General features: G+C 33.0%; 1 long non-coding RNA gene across 1 annotated transcript; it reads right to left on the reverse strand.

The window, feature by feature from the left end:
* Positions 1–4,396: 4,396 nt before the first annotated feature.
* On the reverse strand, positions 4,397–18,815 carry LOC149478077 (uncharacterized). Its single transcript, XR_016317499.1, has 3 exons — positions 18,779–18,815; positions 17,552–17,652; positions 4,397–4,450 (listed from the first exon to the last, which is right to left on the reverse strand). It is a non-coding gene; the product is annotated as an uncharacterized LOC149478077 (long non-coding RNA).
* Between the last annotated feature and the right edge of the window lie 627 nt (positions 18,816–19,442).

Below are 19,442 nucleotides of genomic sequence, written 5' to 3' on the forward strand. Positions count from 1 at the left end.
ATCATTAAACGCACTTAATGTGTTAACTGTATTTTTAATATCTATTGCAAAAAATAGTTAATTTCCGTAGAAATATATTAGTATCCCAAGTTAACTGATAAATACCTTTTTTAAAAAATATAAAGATTTGTTGTTGGAGATTTATTGAAAAAAACGATTTAAAAATAATAAGGAATAGGTATGGTGTGTTGTTTCCGTGCAGTATTCAATTAATAGACCAATAGCAACACGGCATTAATGCCAAACTGTCTCATGTCGTCACTTGAACCAATGACACTAAAAGAGTTGTTCCTTTATGCTCATGTTAGAAAAATGACACAAATGCGTTTATACTAAAATAGTGTTAGGACTGATGGAACAAAATGAATTAAGTCTTTATTCAAAAAGTATAACTACACATACGTCTTTGTGTTCGTGGGTACTTTTGACTCGAGACGAATAGTTCCTTTGCGATTGCCTAAAATGATGGATAAGGTAACTTATACCGTTAATCACACCCTACTTATACCGTTTGGGTCATTCGAAAAAATGGGTTAGGACGCAGCTAGAGATATGACCTTTTGATATGTTGTGTATTTTGACGAGCTGAATCCAATGGTGCAATAAAAACCAAAGGGAATAACTCGTCTTACTCCCTTATTCACTGGAGGCACAGAAATATATACACACCGGCACAATTAGCGGAACAGAAAAAAAAAGTGAGACTATGAGATAATAACGCATATTTTTGACAAAAATGTAATTAGACACAAACTAACAAATTGATTAACATCTTTTAACAACGACTTTGAAAAGTCTTCGTTATTTTTTATTGAAAAAATAAAGAAATTTGAAATAAGTGAAATTTTTGGATAATTATGAACCATCACAAAAAATAAAAAAGTATGCATTAAATGATTTAACAATAAAATTAAAGCAAAATTAATATCGAGTGTTTCCCCCTCTTGCTCTGATTACGGTTTTCATTCGTCTGGGCATGCTACAGATTATGTTATCGATGATTTCTTGAGGCAACCGCTCCCACTTCTCAAGTAATGCGTTTTCAAGTTCATTCAGATTGTTGGGGGGTGGCATTCTGGATTTAACCCTACTTTTTAGCAAGTCCCAGACATGCTCTATTGGATTCATATTGGGGGAATTTGCTGGCCACTGCATCACCGGTATACCTACGTGGCTTAGATATGCCTGTACCGATTGTGCTCTATAAGTACGAGCATTATCTTGCATTAGAATAAAGTCGTCACCAATAAATAGGGCAAATGGTACAACATGTTCTTCTAAAATTTCTCTGAAGTATCGATCTGCTGTCATGATCCCTCCTGTGATTATCACGACCTCCGTGCGAGCTCCCAAACATATCCCTCCCCAAACCATAATCGAGCCGCCACCATAAGCCACTGTGTGTTCAAAATTAGTCTCCTTTGCGTCTCCATATTCGCTGTCTCCCATCGATCTGTTTTAAAAGAACTCTGCACTCATCAGTAAAGAGAACCTGCTGCCATTCGTTCAAATCCCAGACGATGTTCTCGCACATCGGTTTGTGTTCCGCTAATTGTGCCGGTGTGTGTATATTCGCAATCGTGTGGCTTATCGTCGCTATTAACTTACATTGAATTATCGAAACAAATTTCGTTACTTATCTCTTTTACCATAAAATCACAATAAAACTCATAATTCTTATAAACTATGCATGAAGAAAATACATTTAACCACTCTATATACATATCGTCTTCGGAGGCTCGGGGAATATGACTGTTGCCGAACAGTCACGAATTTTTCTATGCGCATTATCAGTTTCTGAGAACTGTATGTAATGTGTTTTGTACGTGCAATAATGAAATAGATATTATTAATAAAGATGCTACTTACTTTTTACGAGTGATGCAAGGCCCCCACGGAGCTCTAACGTACCCGGATGGACATCGTTCCACATTTGCTATAAAATTAGTATCAATGCTGTTGTTTAGCCCAGGATTAAATTTAAACTTACTCTGATTATGCTTAGGATATGACAATATTATATGAACCATAAGAAGTATTATTACTAATCGCTTCATGGTTACAGTACGACTGACCAAACAACACATTTTTGTTATATTTTATTTGCCTTATAGAGCTTTATCGTGTTAATATTTGGGCTCAAAATAAACTAACGGCTCTAATATTTTTATTATTTATTCGCAAATTATATTCCTGTATAGTAATTTGTACAAGGAAGGAAAGAATATTGTTTACTTACACTGTCATCGTTAAAAATTTCAACACACTTAAATATGTATTTAAAAAAATAAATGAGATTTAATGCATAAAAACTATTAGTATGTTGCTCAATGTCGTCTGAAAAAAAAAATGATATTAATGCCATATATTACGGTGTATATATCTTTCATTTGGGTTTAAAAATGCTAATTATTATCCTATAATTATTAATATTATAAATGCGAAAGTTTGTGAGGATGGATGTATGTGTATGTATGTTTGTTCTTCTTTCATTCAAATACTACTGAACCGATTACAATGAAATTTAGCATACATATAGATTATACAGGGCAAATTTAGATTAACACATAGGATAGGTTTTATCTCGGAAATCCCACGGTAGCGGGAACTATGCGGGTTTTCTATTCCTACTATCTTCTTAAAATATATAAATCTCGTGTCACAATGTTTGTCCTCAATGGACTCCTAAACCACTAAACCGATTATAATAAAATTCACACACCATGTGCAGTTCAATCCAACTTGAGAGATAGGATAGTTAAAACATGTAGATACCACGGGAAAAGCCGGGGCGGACCGCTAGTAATATTATAAACATGAAAGTTTGTAAGAATATATAATGTTTGTTACTCTTTCACGCAAAAACAGCTGATCGGATCTTTATGAAATTTGGAACAGGGATAGAGTATAGTCTGGATTAGCACATAGGCTACTTTTTATGCGAGTACCACGCGAGTGAACCCGCAAGCTTCAGCTAGCTACTTATAAATTGAATAAAAACCAATAATACTCTAATATATTTATTATTCTTCAAAGGAATAGGTACAATGTACTTTTGCTATCAAAACTTGGGTCTATTTTAACCCTAGATTACTAACCTTCGTCGATTCGACGACGCGTCACCAAAAAAATCGCTATAACTTTTACGCGCGCGACCGTATGGTTTTCTAACTTCAGCTAATCTCAGCCGACCCGTTGCGCTTGCGATGGACGGTAGCGCTTTGTGCATGGAAGGTCCACACGCGCTGTTCCAGCAACCATGGCTCGTCACATCGACGAAGGTTAGTATTAACGTAACTTTTCGTACTATTTAGTTAAGTTAAAATTACGTTATTTTATCATTTATAATGGTGCCGAATATTTTATTTTTTTAGATACGATTCATATGTTATTATTAGAAGTCGAAAGCGATGAGGATTCATCTGGGAGACAATCTGAAGACCACATTGAGGCTGATGAGGCATGAAACGGAGAGTGATGATGAAGTTTCTACTGTAAATAAAGAAAAATTTCCAGATCAAGATAATGAGACATCTCCCCACGTTCCATTGAAGACGAAACACTTCTAGCACCAAGCAACCACTTCAGCTGACCCTAGCGATTTGATTATAAGACCATCGCGTACCATTCTTCTTGGGAAAGATAAACACATATGGTCACCACAACAGACAAGGTCACAAAGCAGAAGACCTTCAAGGAACATAGATACATAGCACGTGGGCCTGTACGCTTTTTTCAAGATATTTTAGATCCTCTTCAATGTTTTTCAGGTATAATTACTGATGACATTACTGATACTCTGCGGGACTCAATCACATAAATTTTAAACATGCCAGGAAGAAGTAATGTGAATGTTATAAATGAGACTGAGCAAAGAAATGCTGCTAATGTTCCTCCACAGCAAAATAAAAGAAACATATATGTTATATGTCTCTCCGTAAAGCAAAGGTAGACTAAAAATAGGTGCACTAAGTGCAAAAAATCGTTGTGTGGGGAACACAAACTTTATGTGTGTCACAAATGTTTTAGATCCTAAGCTATTATCAAAATTATATTTTTAATTAATTTTTCAGATATTATTTTTGTAATTAATAGTTTATTTCGAGCAATTTAGTGATATATGTTATATGTACGAATTTTTCAAAAATTTTAAGAATGTTCATAAAGCGTGTAAACTATGATCTCATTTTGATGACTGTTTGAATTAAAAATATGTTAAAATAAGTATTTTAATATTTTTATATGTAGATTAATACATTGTCCTTAAAATAAAAACATAACTACAAATATATTATTTTAATTAAACCCCTAAATCCCCTCCAATAAACAGCGTAGTCGAAACGACGAAGGTTAGTATCAAACGTCGAAAAATAAGGTTAGTGTTCTAGGGTTAACTCAACTCTTCTGTTTTTAGCATTCTTTTCCAGCTTTTCCGAAAATCCTCATGTATCTGAAAAGAAAATCAATGCTTTAAAATAATTCATAAAACTGTATTAGATATTATTAACGAGCTGTGCCCCGCGGTTTTACCCGCAGCGCTCCTGTTGGTCTTAGCGTGATGATATATAGCCTATAGAGTGTAGGCTATGGCCTTCCTCGATAAATGGGCTACCTAACACCGATAGAATGTTTGAAATGGGACCAGCAGTTCCTGAGTTTAGCGCGTTCAAAAAAACAAGACTCTGCTTGTGTATACGCCATTGTAATAGTGTAATATTACTTAAAATGTAAACAAATGTCACATTTTTCATTCGCTCGTAATACCTTAGTTATGGTCGTCTATATGCGGTTTTAGACTTACCTTTTATACCCACCTATTACCAAATAGCTCACTAGCTATGCCCCGCAGTTTTATCCGCATTTTTCCTGTTGGTCTTAGCGTGATGATATTATATAGCCTATAGCCCTTTTTTTTAGTAGTTCCTGAGATTAGCGCGTTCAAAAAACAAACAAACTCTTTTGCTTTATAATATTTATAGGTATAGATAAAGAAAGATAAAACTTATTCTTTACAAGTGATGCAAAGTCCACACGCAGCTCTAACTCTTCCGAATGCACATGATTGCATATTTGGTAAAACATTTAGTAACGTGACGTCATTTAGAATTTCATCACTCATAATATCTATTACTCTAACTTCTTCATGGCCAGCTATTTCTGATTTCTTAGGATACACGGAATATGAATTTACGCAAATATTAAGAGATAAAATAATTGCGACTAATTCGAGACACCGCTTCATGATTACAATAAACTGACTGAGATAACTTTCGTTCAGAGTTTATCGTTGCATTTCTTATCATATTTTACATATACATAAATAATACTGTGCTCTGTGGTTTTACCCGTATTTCTACGCTCCTGTTGGTCTGAGCACCAAACTATAGTGGGTGGTGGCATGATATAAACATATAGCTCTCCTAGATAAATGGACTATCAAACACTGAAAGATTTTTTCAAAATGGATGTAGTTCCTAAGAATTCAGCTTTGTAATGTTAGTATAGTTATCAGAATAGAATGCATTAAAATTTAAATTAATTTGTTAGTGACGATCGTTGCTTGGATTTATTTATTTATTTGCAACACCAGAACAAACTATTTTATGTTAATCCGGTTTCAAAGGAAATAAATAACTTACTGTTCACAGTTAATACAGTGTCCCCACAGAGATCTTGTAAAACCACGGGAGCACGGATAGATAATAGCCCTTAAAACCAGAACTCAAACTCAAACTCAAACATTTATTCATTCAATTAGACTTCTTATAGAAGCACTTTTGAAACGTCATTACATATTTTAAAATTTACCACCGTTTCGGAAAGCAGTATCTACGGAACTTCCTGCATTCCATTAGAATTTATATATTCATAATCCTTATGTTCTTCAAGTGATCTTTTTGTGCGTTTATCATCAATACTATTATTTTCAACCTTTAAAACTACTTCAATAAGTGGATGATTGTCTTTTGATCTGACATTATTGTTTTCAAAAATTTAATGTTCTTCCTTAATTCACTTCCTTATTTTCAAGAGCAGTAGGTACATAATATGAAGTAACACTTTGGAATATATTATAAACCATTGATTTTTACCTTTATCAAGACCAAGATGTATTAAGGGAAGGGACTGGCTCTCTTAACACAGGCTATGCCTAGCAAGAGAACCAGAGCCTCATATTCAATTTTGTATTTAATCTAAAGGTGAAATAAAGATTTATTTTATTTTATTTATTTATTGATACTTGTTCATTATTGCGGTTTTTATCGCAAGTTTATTGCTTCATCATGTTTAGGACGTATCTATGTGTGCTTTAAAATGTAATAATTATAACTTATGATTCTTCGACATTTCGGTTTCCTCACAATGTTTTCCTTGACTGTATAGTGTATAGCAGTGGCGATGGTACAAGCGCAGATAAATTGAAAAATCAATTTACTTCCTGCACACACGCCTGCAACACTGCTTATTGATTTGAAGTCCAAGCTCATCATGACTGAGCCACCACTGCAAGGTGCAATTATTTATACGCTATATTAATCGAGGTTTTTTTCCTTCGATCCCGGTGGAGACGAAGAACCAAAATGTCTCGGTCTGGCAGAACACAGAAGGCTGATCACCTATTTGTACCTAAAGAAAATCGATCAGTGCAACAGATGTATGCATAATGCATCTGCCCCTTACCCCACTAGGGGACACAGGACTTTACTAGTAATCGAGAGATTATTAGTGAGTATAAAGTCTTAAATTGCCAAAGACAAATATATTATTAATTAAACTACAAATATTTTTTTAAATATTTTTTGTAGTTTAATTAATATTTGTATTAAGTCAGAACTAGGTATAATAAATTAACTGTATAAGAATACGATAATTTTTGTATTTCCCTGTTCATATGAAATATGAAACTATAAAGGAAACTATAAAATAAATAGATTATAAAGATTTTAATATATTATATTCTGTATATATTAGAATAAAATATATAATCTTTGTAATGGATTCTTGGTATATTGTATCTGAAGAACTTTTTCACATATTATTTATTTTCAGGTTTCAAATAAATTTTATATGACTTGTCTCTAAAAACCTTTTAAAATATTTATACAAATCTGATTTTTTCAAGTCATGCACCAACGACATTAAAACCCATCTTCCCTCTATTTGTATTTAATTCATAAGCGTTTTTCGCTTTTATGAAAGAATTTTGCACGCCTCATAAGCGAAGCGTTGAGGTGGGTACTACTGTCACTTCGCGTAAAATATCTGATTTTTCAAACTTAAAATGTCTTTATGTATCATACATTGCACTTGTAAGGTAATACATACACACACACATATTAAGAAAAAACACTATTTTTAACATTCATGATATTTTTGATGTCATTTTTGTTATTTAAACTAGTTAAAAAACAGTTTAAAAAAGTTCTGTCTTGGACGTCCGTGTGTCTGTATGTGCGGATCCTTTTTCTTGTTAACACGATAGCGACCGAAATACTTTACTAATCGAGTCTTTTTTTTTCTCTTACGCTTGAGTATGCTCAGGAATAGAACCCTTTCATTTTTCAGGGTCTGATTCGATGTGGTTTAATTGTTATTAAATAAACAAAAATAATAATTAATAAATAATTATTAAAAAAAATTATGAGGCGTGCACTTTTGGATTTTCCAAATTATTTTAACATATTTTCATGACATTCGCATCCAATATCGGTGACTAATGGTCCATTCCTGTCAAACTCACTCCATTATTTTTTTAAATGGCTCTAACGTGTTGCAATTTCTGCTAAAATGGAATATATATATACTGATAATTATACTTGCCAATTAAAATCCTACTAATATTATAAATGCGAAAGTTAGTGAGGATGGATGGATGGATGTTGGTTTTTCTTTCACGTAAAAACTACTGAACCGATTACAATGAAATTTTGTATGTAGATAGTTGAAGACCCAGAATAAAACATAGGCTAGAAATCCTACAGGAACGGGAACTATGCGGGTTTTTCTTTGAAAACGTGGGTGAAACCGCGGTCGGAAATCTAGTACGCAATAAATACCTTTTTACCTTATATTTTATCTAGTTTCTTACTGATTATTTGGATATATAAATTGAAAATGGCGGAACACGAGTTTGAACGCCTTTTCACAGAAAATTAATATATTCTACAAAATCTTTTATTGTAAAGCGAATTGATAGAATTAGTTGGAAGTGTTTGGAATTATTGTTACAAGTAGCAATTTTATGTGTGTCTGACTTTACGTAAGTAAGTAGTATGTAAGTATTTAGTATTTAGTATATAAGTAACCTGTGGTTTCGTGGAAAACTTATTTCATGAGTGCATAAATATGATTTGGGTGTAAAATAAAACAAAATAAATAAATATTCCAGGACAATTTTGACACACGGCACGATCTGATCCACTAAGCTTTCGCTTGTGTTATGGAAACTAGATAGCTGACAAACATACATAAATATAATTTTAAATAGATACTTATATTATACAGATAATTGACACCCAGACACAAAGCAAACATCTATATTCATCACACAAATATTTGCCCTGGGTGGGAATCGAACCCGCGACCTCTGGCTTGGAAGGCAGGGTCACTACCAACTAAGCCAACCGGTCAGTCAAAACAATAAATAATAATTGTAAATTAACAAGGAAGTAATATTATATTGTACAATAATACATTAATCTTTTACTGTTACAATTACGAGACAATTATTAAATTATTTTGTATTTTTGAAAATACGACAATTTTCCGCTTACAATTTCACGACAATTTCAAATATAACATTATTTTAAGAATACCTTATCTTAACGATTCTAATTAATGAAAACTTCGCAGGGAAGGCTTTTTTAATATTCAATTAAATATGTCTAATCTAAACTGAAAAAATGCTAAACACTCATTTATTTTCTAAAATAATAACAGCGATTCGGTTCTTAGTTCTTATGTTTATATTACATATTTTATCAATATTAATATTTGATATTTTACCAACAAACATAATTACATTTTATACTTTTCTCGTATAATTTATACTTTTTATTGTTACCTCTTAAAGGAGCTGCATTTTATAGTTTAGATTTTTTCGTAATGGCAATACCGTCACGTCATGGAGTAAGTCGACGATTTTGGCATCTTTGAATCTTCCCAAAGAAGTTTCACTTCTGACAGGTGTGCTCGGCACACACGCTCTTTGTTAATAATAAAAATTTAAAATAAAATTGTTTATTTTAAAACATCTAAAACATTTTTTTTACTAGCTTTGAGGGATAAATGAAATAAAAGAATGTGGAATTAAATGTATTTATTTACTATTTGTCTATTTGACAGAAAATTGGTTTTCTTAAAAAAATCCAATTGGTTGTCATTTGTCTACAGTCCACAATGGAAATAATACCACAGTATTACAATATCTTCTTTTTTTACTATATAAAAATAAGTCGGGTTTTCCTTCCTGACGCTATAACTCCAGAACGCACGAACCGATTTCCATGGTTTTGCATTCGTTGGAAAGGTCTCTGGCTCCGTGAGGTTTGTAGCAAAGAAAATTCAGGAAACATTTCAACAGAAAAGCGGGAAAACCGGGAAAATCATTTTTCACATACAGCGCCTTAACATTTCGTTTGGTGTTTAAACTATGAAGGTGGTTTAATAAGGTGTTTGTTAGTTTCCTATAATATTGTACTACTGTGATAATACTTACTTTAAGACATTATGTTACAAGGAAGATTGTCTGTTATCATCTCTAAATCGATGATGATGATGATTTACGTTAAACAATTTTGTCCATTATGCTTTGTTATTAGCTTGTACCTGGAACAAAAATAATACATCTGCTATTACTAATATAATATTATAAAGCCGAAGAGTTTGTTTGTTTGTCCAACAACAAAATTTCAATAATTATTTATAAAAAAATAATTATTGAAATCGGTTCGGCCGTTCACACGGTGATGCCGTGGCAACGAGAAACGGGTTTCATTTTATATAATACTAGCGGTCCGCCCCGGCTTCGCCCGTGGTACATGTTTACGTTTTCTCTCCATAAGAACCATCCTCGTACTTCAAGGAATATAATAAAAAAAGAATTATCGAAATCGGTTCAGCCGTTCTCGAGTTATGCGCTTACCAACACATTTTGCGATTCATTTTTATATTATAAGATAGATATAGATGGTGGTCTATTAGCGGTTTCAGACAAAAATGTTATACGCGCGTATACGTACTCTTTTTTTACCACTACCAAGGCAATGTAGATTTTTAGAAGCAAAAATTTATGTTAAAAAAGTCTGTTAATCATCTTGTTCAAATAAATATAATATTTTAAAATATTATGTTTTGTACGTGCAATAATGAAATGAATAGATATTATTAATAAAGAAAGATGCTACTTACTCTTCACAAGTGATGCAATGCCCCCACGGAGCTCTAACGTTCCCCAATGGACATTCTGTTACTTTTACCATATACTCGTAATTATTATCAATGCTGTTGTTTAGTCCAGGATTAAATTTAAACTTACTCAAGTTCATATATTCATCTTCTGGATCACTATGCTTATGCTTATGCTTATTTTCTGGATCACTATGCTTATGCTTATGCTTATTTTCTGGATCACAATGCTTATGCTTATGCTTATGTTCTGGATCACAATGCTTATGCTTATGCTTATGTTCTGGATCACTATGCTTATGCTTATGCTTATGTTCTGGATCACTATGCTTATGCTTATGCTTATGTTCTGGATCACAATGCTTATGCTTATGCTTATGTTCTGGATCACTATGCTTATGCTTATGATTATGCTTAGGATATGACAATATTATATGAACCATAAGAAGTATTATTACTAATCGCTTCATGGTTACAGTACGACTGACCAAACAACACAATTTTATTATATTTTATATGCCTTATACTTAGAGCGTTATCGTGTTTATACTTGGGCTATAAATAAACCAGCGACTCTAATAAATATATTATTTATTCGCAAATTATATTCCTGTACTAGCTGTTGCCCGCGACTTCGTCCGCGATTACGTCGTTTTTCGTCATTCGTCGTTTAAAAAAAATACGTGACACTTTATTTTTGAATGTTCTTAATTGTCTTTTATATAATTTAACTACATTAAAATTGAACACTCTGATAAGAAAATCTTAAAATCGGAGGAAATCGAATATCTGAGGAAAACATGAATGAATGTGATTTAAATTCTACATTACTTAGTATTTCAAATAATAATCTAAATTAAATGTAGATAAACAGTTTGAGCGCACCGTTATAGAATATATTGTACCTAAGTATTAAATTACGTTAGTTTACATAGTAACAAAACAAAAACACGATGACTTTCTTTCGCGCTCGGTACCACAAACTAAATGTTTCTTGGGGAGTGCCTGGCGATCTGCACTACAGGCTACGGCCTTATGTTTACGTGCAAATTTTGTTAGTGTAGTTATAAGTTTTTGTGAGGAAAATAAATGATTTATTTATTTATAAGAACTATTTAGATTGCACATGTTCCTCTAAAAGTAGTGATTTCAAAGGTTCCGGTGTATCTTCAAACGAAAGCCGACTCCTTACTCCACTTAATAAAGCATTACAAAAAGAACATACTACGTTAAAATCGCCTATACAGAAGATGGTCTGTAATCAATTGTGAGGTTATAAGCAAACCCACTTTTATATTTGTCGGACCCCACCACCGAATTCGTAGATTGATCTTCTATGTTTACCTCTAAGTCATTAAGACTATGTCGAAATCTGTCTGCAGTAAGAGGGGCCTCTCGCTATTCGTCCGTTTTCAGAGACCGAATATTTTCAATTCTTAATCTTTCATTAAACAAACTTATTAATCGTTTTTGTCTCAATTAATTGTAATATTCGCGTCCCTACTTTAGTCATTGCTTATGCTCATGTTCATCTTCAAGAGATCGAATAATATTATGGTGCACCCTATCATTTGTCAAACGGTCTTCATATTGAGTAAAAGTTTCAGAATCTCGAGATAAAATATGACGGCTGTGATCAGCTGTGAGACGTTATACCCTCTCAGTGAAGGTTTCGGTCTCACGGAATAGTACATGCCGCTCGCGGTCAGCTGTGAGCCGCAATTCTCGTTGTGAAGCGGTTTCAGGTTCTCGGCATAACACATGTTGTTTTCGGCCTACAGTAAGCCTAACGATTACCTATATTACTAACGATTCTTGAGAAGTCTTATTTCTCATTTTCTTAGCTTTGCTCGAATTTCGAGATAAAGATTTTTTAGGTGGCACTGATGCATGAAAATAAAAATTGAGTTAAAACGGACTGAGAGTGTTATAGACAAATATAATTAGAAAGCTTCGAACTCCTAAGCTATCAGAAGTTACACGTGTTATTGTGAGTCAACCATAAAAGATCGACATTTATGATGTCGGGAGATATTTTTTATACCTATAATAAGGAGAACATTTCTTTCATACATGATTTCTGTGTAACTTTAACCATTAAGGTTGTACCAAGTTTCATTTAAATCCGTCGAGTAGTTTTTGTTTCTATAACGGTTATACGGACAGACAGACGGACAAAAATTTTATTGTTTGCTTTTTTGGCATCAGTGTCGATCCCTAATCACCCCGTGATAGTTATTTAGGAAATATATTTCATGTACAGATTTAATATAAGTATAAATATAATATGTATTTAGATTCCAATTTCCATCTAACGTTAAATTCGACTATACAATAACTAACAGACAACGCAGGTTACTCTCGTTTCCGTAAGTTGAAGCGGCTACATATTCGGTCCTCATAACATCACTTTTAGTGAACGAAACGACAGCGCGGTTTAATTCGATGCCAACGCCATCAGAAATAAAACCGGCCAAGTGCGAGTCGGGCTCGCGCACAAAGGGTTCCGTAGCAGCAAATATAATAAATTACAGTTAAATCAACCTATCTCAAAAACTATAAGAGATACTTTGATCAAACCAAAAATCGTTGAAAGAGTTAATTAGCATGCATCACCTCTATTTTTTTTAGAATTTTATACCCCGTAGTTATAAAAATAGAGGGGGGGGGACATACTTTTTACGACTTTGAGAGCTGATATCTCAAAAACCGTTCACTTTAAGAAAAATGTTTTTTAGAAAACTTTATATCATTTTAAAAGACCTTTCCATTGATACCCCACACGGGTATGTACATCGAAAAAAAAAATTTCATCCCTCAGTTACATGTATGGGGGGCCCCACCCCCAATTCTTTTTTTTACTATTTAGTGTCATATTTTTGTAGCGGTTCATACAACACATATTCCCATCAAATTTCATCACTGTAGTACTTATAGTTTCCGAGTAAATCGGCTGTGACAGACGGACAGACGGACAGACGGACAGACGGACATGACGAAACTATAAGGGTTCCGTTTTTGCCATTTTGGCTACGGAACCCTAAAAAGGAAATATATTTTTTAATTGTGAAAAAATATTATGATTTACACTATTAACACTATTTTAATATAAAATATATGGCTGTGAGTGTGTAAAAATAAATCCAGCTCACATCACACTTACGTTTATAATTAGGTATACGACATGAAAATATATTAATTACCAAGCAATAATCATACAGCTAAATACTGAACAAAAGTATTAACAGTCAAAGTTTATTTTTACTAACATTTAACAACATGTAAATGATGAAGAAATAATAATTATCAACGAACTAACCTTTTCTATAATACTTAACACGGCACATTTTTTAAATTATCTTGCTCAACTCTGCTCAAAAATTTGAGGGTTTTGTTGGAACTTTAATGTGTCAAAACTATGATATATCTAAACTACGATACAACTTGCATGCGGAAATGCTCATTACTTACAATCTGTGAATTTAAAGAATAACTAACAACATACTATTCAATTTTATTGAGCTGATGAATATCTTTTGCATGAAAGAGATCACCGCCGCCTAATAAATATACTGTGTTTTCTTATAAAATCGTAACATAATTTCTTTTATCTACTAAATTTTAATAAATAAGTTGTTTTTGTTATTTTTATCTAAAAACTAGCGGTCCGCCCCGGCTTCGCCCGTGGTACATATTTACGTTTTCTCTACATAAAAACCATCCTCGTACTTCAAGGAATATAATAAAAAAAGAATTATCGAAATCGGTTCAGCCGTTCTCGAGTTATGCGCTTACCAACACATTTTGCTATTCATTTTTAGGGTTCCGTAGCCAAAATGGCAAAAACGGAACCCTTATAGTTTCGTCATGTCCGTCTGTCCGTCTGTCCGTCTGTCCGTCTGTCACAGCCGATTTACTCGGAAACTATAAGTACTACAGTGATGAAATTTGATGGGAATATGTGTTGTATGAACCGCTACAAAAATATGACACTAAATAGTAAAAAAAAGAATTGGGGGTGGGGCCCCCCATACATGTAACTGAGGGATGAAATTTTTTTTTTCGATGTACATACCCGTGTGGGGTATCAATGGAAAGGTCTTTTAAAATGATATAAAGTTTTCTAAAAAACATTTTTCTTAAAGTGAACGGTTTTTGAGATATCAGCTCTCAAAGTCGTAAAAAGTATGTCCCCCCCCCTCTATTTTTATAACTACGGGGTATAAAATTCTAAAAAAAATAGAGGTGATGCATGCTAATTAACTCTTTCAACGATTTTTGGTTTGATCAAAGTATCTCTTATAGTTTTTGAGATAGGTTGATTTAACTGTAATTTATTATATTTGCTGCTACGGAACCCTTTGTGCGCGAGCCCGACTCGCACTTGGCCGGTTTTTATATATAAAAAGATGAGCTTGAGCTTATATTAGGCAAAAGTATACATTAACTTTTTATAATTTCAGAACCGCACCTTAAATGGGGCGCTCGGAAAATATGCCTACGGGTTATTCATAGAGAAATGATACACAACAAAGTTATGTTGGTTCCATTTTATTTATAAAATATAATGAAAATGGGCAAATATAAATTATATTATGTAAAATGATTAAAAATAAATAAATGAAGCAACTACGATTCAAAGAAAACATCTTTTTCAGTGTGAAAACGCTCTAAGCAATCCTGGATGATGAGTATATCACGTACTCTCATCCCAGTACGGTCGGTACCTCGATAGCCATAACGATAAATATTATAATCAGATAACAGCAAAGTCAGAATAAAAATCATAACTTGTACAGTTGTGAGTGCAAAATTTACGTTTCATTTGGCAATAACATTTTTTAACGTGATAATAACGTTTTTAAAATTGTTTTAGTCGGGTGACATGTTCAGAAACTTGTGTCACACCAAAACCTCACGAGCGCGATCGCAGGTATAACGAGAGAGAGACGGACCGATCTCTCGTCTCATCTCGAGCGCTGCCACCAATAAGACGTTATCACGTAAACATCTCGATCGTAAACCTACTTTACAAACAAACAATTTTTTTTTCGGTACTAAAACTGCCACTGTTGGCTGCCCCTTCTCTCCTTCCTGAAAAATATCCTCCAAAATTACCCGAGATACATCCAATGGTTGGACATTAACTTCAGTCAAAAATTGACGAAGCGGATGATTACTAATTTCCAGTTAATCCTCGCTGCCACTCAAATCATCAATTTTCAAGTGGTGTTTATGACATTCAAATGCTTTATCAATATAAATTTATAAACAACTAGTGGTCCGCCCCGGCTTCGCCCGTGGTACCTACATGTTAAAACTATCCTATCTCTCAAGTTGGATTGAACTGCACATGGTGTGCGAATTCTATTATAATCGGTTAAGTGGTTTAGGAGTCCATTGAGGACAAACATTGTGACACGAGATTTATATATATATATTAAGATAAATTTATAAAGAATAGAAAAAATTCGATCACTAAAGGATGCGGGTTCGAGTCCCGCCTCGTGATCGAATTTTTCTTTTCTTTATAAATTTATAAAACACGAAGATTTTTAAAAATGTAACCACTGAACACCATCAATATTAGATTAACTGTAATGGTGTCTAGTTTGACTTAAAATAATAAACATCTACCCTCACTTTTAAAAATGTAGTATATTCACCCGAATTATAAGCGCACCTTATAAGGAAGGGAAGATATGGGTTAAAGAGTTAAATAAATAACATGATTATATTTAAATTATTAATTTTCAACAGTATGTTCAGTAGTGTTAACATGTAAATTGATTTAATTTTTACGAAATCTCATAGATGGCGCTGTTTCAAATTTGTCTTTATACTACTAAATTCATTAAACTGTTTCTCTGCCTAAATTACGTAAATAACATAGTTTATATTTTGTAAGGCTTACTCGAAACCAACATTTAAACATGAGTCTTTAGATTGTACGCTGTCGTAGTACACAGAATATGTAAGAAAAATAAAGGTTCACAGCTCCTCCCCCAAAGGTGATATTATCATAATAATATGTATATAATATCCTCACCCGACCTCTTAGGAATATTCATGCAAAATTTAAAGTAAATCTATGCAGTACTTTCTGAGATTAGCCCGCATACAGACAAACAGATAAACAGACAAACCGACAAACAGACAAAAATTCTAAAAACTATATTTTTGGCTTCTATATCGATTATAGATCATGGATCAAGTATTCTTTTAAAAAAATATTCAATGTACAGTTTTGACTTTCCTACGATTTTATTATATGTATAGAAAAGAAATATAGATGAGTAATATGTACGAGGAAGGATAAATATTCTTCAGTCGGAAATCCCACGGTAGCGGGAACTATGCGGGTTCTCTAGTCCTACTATAATATTATAAACATGAAAGTTTGTAAGAATATATTATAATGTTTGTTACTCTTTCACGCAAAAACAGCTGATCGGATCTTTATGAAATTTAGAACAGGGATAGAGTATAGTCTGGATTAGCACAAAGGCTACTTTTAATCCGAGTACCACGCGAGTGAACCCGCAAGCTAAAGCTAGTTATAGAATAAAAATCAATAATACTTTAATGTATATATTTATTATTCTTCAAAGGAATAGGTACAATGTACTTTTGCTATCAGAACTTGGGTCTGTTTTAACTCAACTCTTCTGTTCTTAGCAGTCTTTTCCAGCTTTTCTGAAAATCCACATGTGACTGAAAAGAAAATCAATGCTTTAAAATCATTCATAAAACTGTATTAGATATTATTTACGAGCTGTGCCCCGCGGTATTACCCACAGTGCTCCTGTTGGTCTTAGCGTGATGATATATTGCCTATTATTATTACTTAAAATGTAAACAAATGTCAAATTTTTCATTCGCTCGTAATACCTTAGTTATGGCCGTCTATATGCGGTTTCAGACTTACCTTTTATACGCACCTATTATTTAATAGATCACTAGCTGTGCCCTGCAGTTTTATCCGCATTTTTCCTGTTGGTCTTAGCGTGATGATATTATATAGCCTACAGCCTTTTTTTTTCAAATCGGACCAGTAGTTCCTGAGATTAGCGCGTTCAAAAAACAAACAAACTCTTCAGCTTTATAATATTAGTAGGTATAGATAAAGAAAGATGAAACTTACTCTTCACAAGAGATGCAAGGCCCCCACGGAGCTCTAACTCTCCCGAATTGACATTGCATATTTGGTATAGTAAAGCAGGTAGAAATTGACATTAAAAAACCCTAAATTCGCAAAACATGATGTAGTGCTGCATTTTTGGTATGTTGTTTGGATCAGTTAAGGTAATGTAAATCCCAATTTGCAACTTCGAAAAAGTTGTGCTCGCTGCGTACCACGTGATAAACTGCGAAAATTTTGGACTTTTTTCACTTTTTTCTCTAAAAGTCATAAACTATGCGTTTCCAACAAGTAACATTAACAAACAATTTAGCCTAACCGCATCTCTCTAAACCCTAACAACTAAGCTGTGGCCCTTCAAAGATGGTCTGTTTTTTCCGAAAATTTGAAATTTTTAGTTTTGCTCCCGTTTGAAGCAAAATATTGGCAAAACCGCTCGTTCTATGAGAAGGTCTTAAAAGTTAGTTTATCACGTGATGCTCAGCGAGAACCTTTTCGAAGTTGCAAATTGGGATTTACATCACTCTAGCTGATCCAAACAAAATTCCTGACGTTCTTCCCAGATTCAAGTTGAAATCCATGTGATTTCATATTTTATTCTTCATATTCTTCATATACAGGGTGTAATCGTTAAGTGTGCACAGGCGATTATTCCGTAACTATTGCAGATACCAAAAAACTTTAAGCTGATATCGAAAGCCCTTTACCTAATGAGTAAAATGACAACAATAACTTTTTAAAAATAAAACGGGAAATATCCAAAAATTTTACATCAAACACGAGCATACATTTAGTATGAGATATGACTATCCCCAACATGTAATATGAAAGGTTTTGGTTCTTTTTTGGCATTGTGCTTAAATAATATCGTAAATTTTTATGAAAATTCATTTAGAAACTGTAAATAGGGCTCGATATGGAATATAGTGGTATTCCAAAACGAGGATGTCACTCCGAACATTTGCTTTGAATACAAAAATGTATGGGAAATTAAATGTACGGGCGTGTTTGATGTAAAATTTTTGGATATTTCCCGTTTTATTTTTAAAAGGTTATTATTGTCATTTTATTCATTAGGTAAAGGGCTTTCGATATCAGTTTAAAGTTTTTTTTTATATCTGCAATACTTACGGAATATTCGCCTGTGCACACTTAACGATTACACCCTGTATAAATAGTTTTATCACTATGCTTATGCTTATGCTTAGGATATGAAAATACTATATGAACCATAAGAAGTATTATTACTAATCGCTTCATGGTTACAGTACGACTGACCAAACAACACAATTTTGTTATATTTTATATGCCTCTATATCGTGTTTATACTTGGGCTATAAATAAACCAGCGGCTCTAATAAATAAATATATTATTTATTCGCAATTATATTCCTGTATAGTAATTTGTACAAGGAAGGAAAGAATATTGTTTACTTACACTGTCATCGTTAGAAAATTTTAACAAACTTATTTTAAAAAAAATAAATGAGATTTAATGCTTAAAAACTATTAGTATGTTGTTCAATATCGGGTTGTATATTATACAAAAAAAAATTGATATTAATGTCATATATATACTAATAATATAAAGAGGAAAGGTTTGTAATTATGTATGTATGTATGGTTTTCACGCCTTGTTTTCAACCTCTCAATCGATTTTGATGAAATTTGGCACAGACAATCTTTAGACTCTGAGAAAGAACATAGGCTACCTTTTATTGCGAAATATGTACCACGGGCGAAGCCGGGGCGGACCGTTATAGTGTAATATAATTATTACGATGCATATCTTTCATTTGGGTTTAAAAATGCTAATTATTATCCTATAATTACTAATAGTATAAATGCGAAAGTTTGTGAGGATGGATGTATGTGTATGTATGTTTGTTCTTCT

This window comes from Colias philodice, chromosome 23 (genome assembly GCF_061535455.1).
Source record: "Colias philodice isolate Cphi_HAF_F1 chromosome 23, ilColPhil1 Martin Lab GWU primary, whole genome shotgun sequence".
In the NCBI taxonomy this organism is placed as follows: domain Eukaryota; kingdom Metazoa; phylum Arthropoda; class Insecta; order Lepidoptera; family Pieridae; genus Colias; species Colias philodice.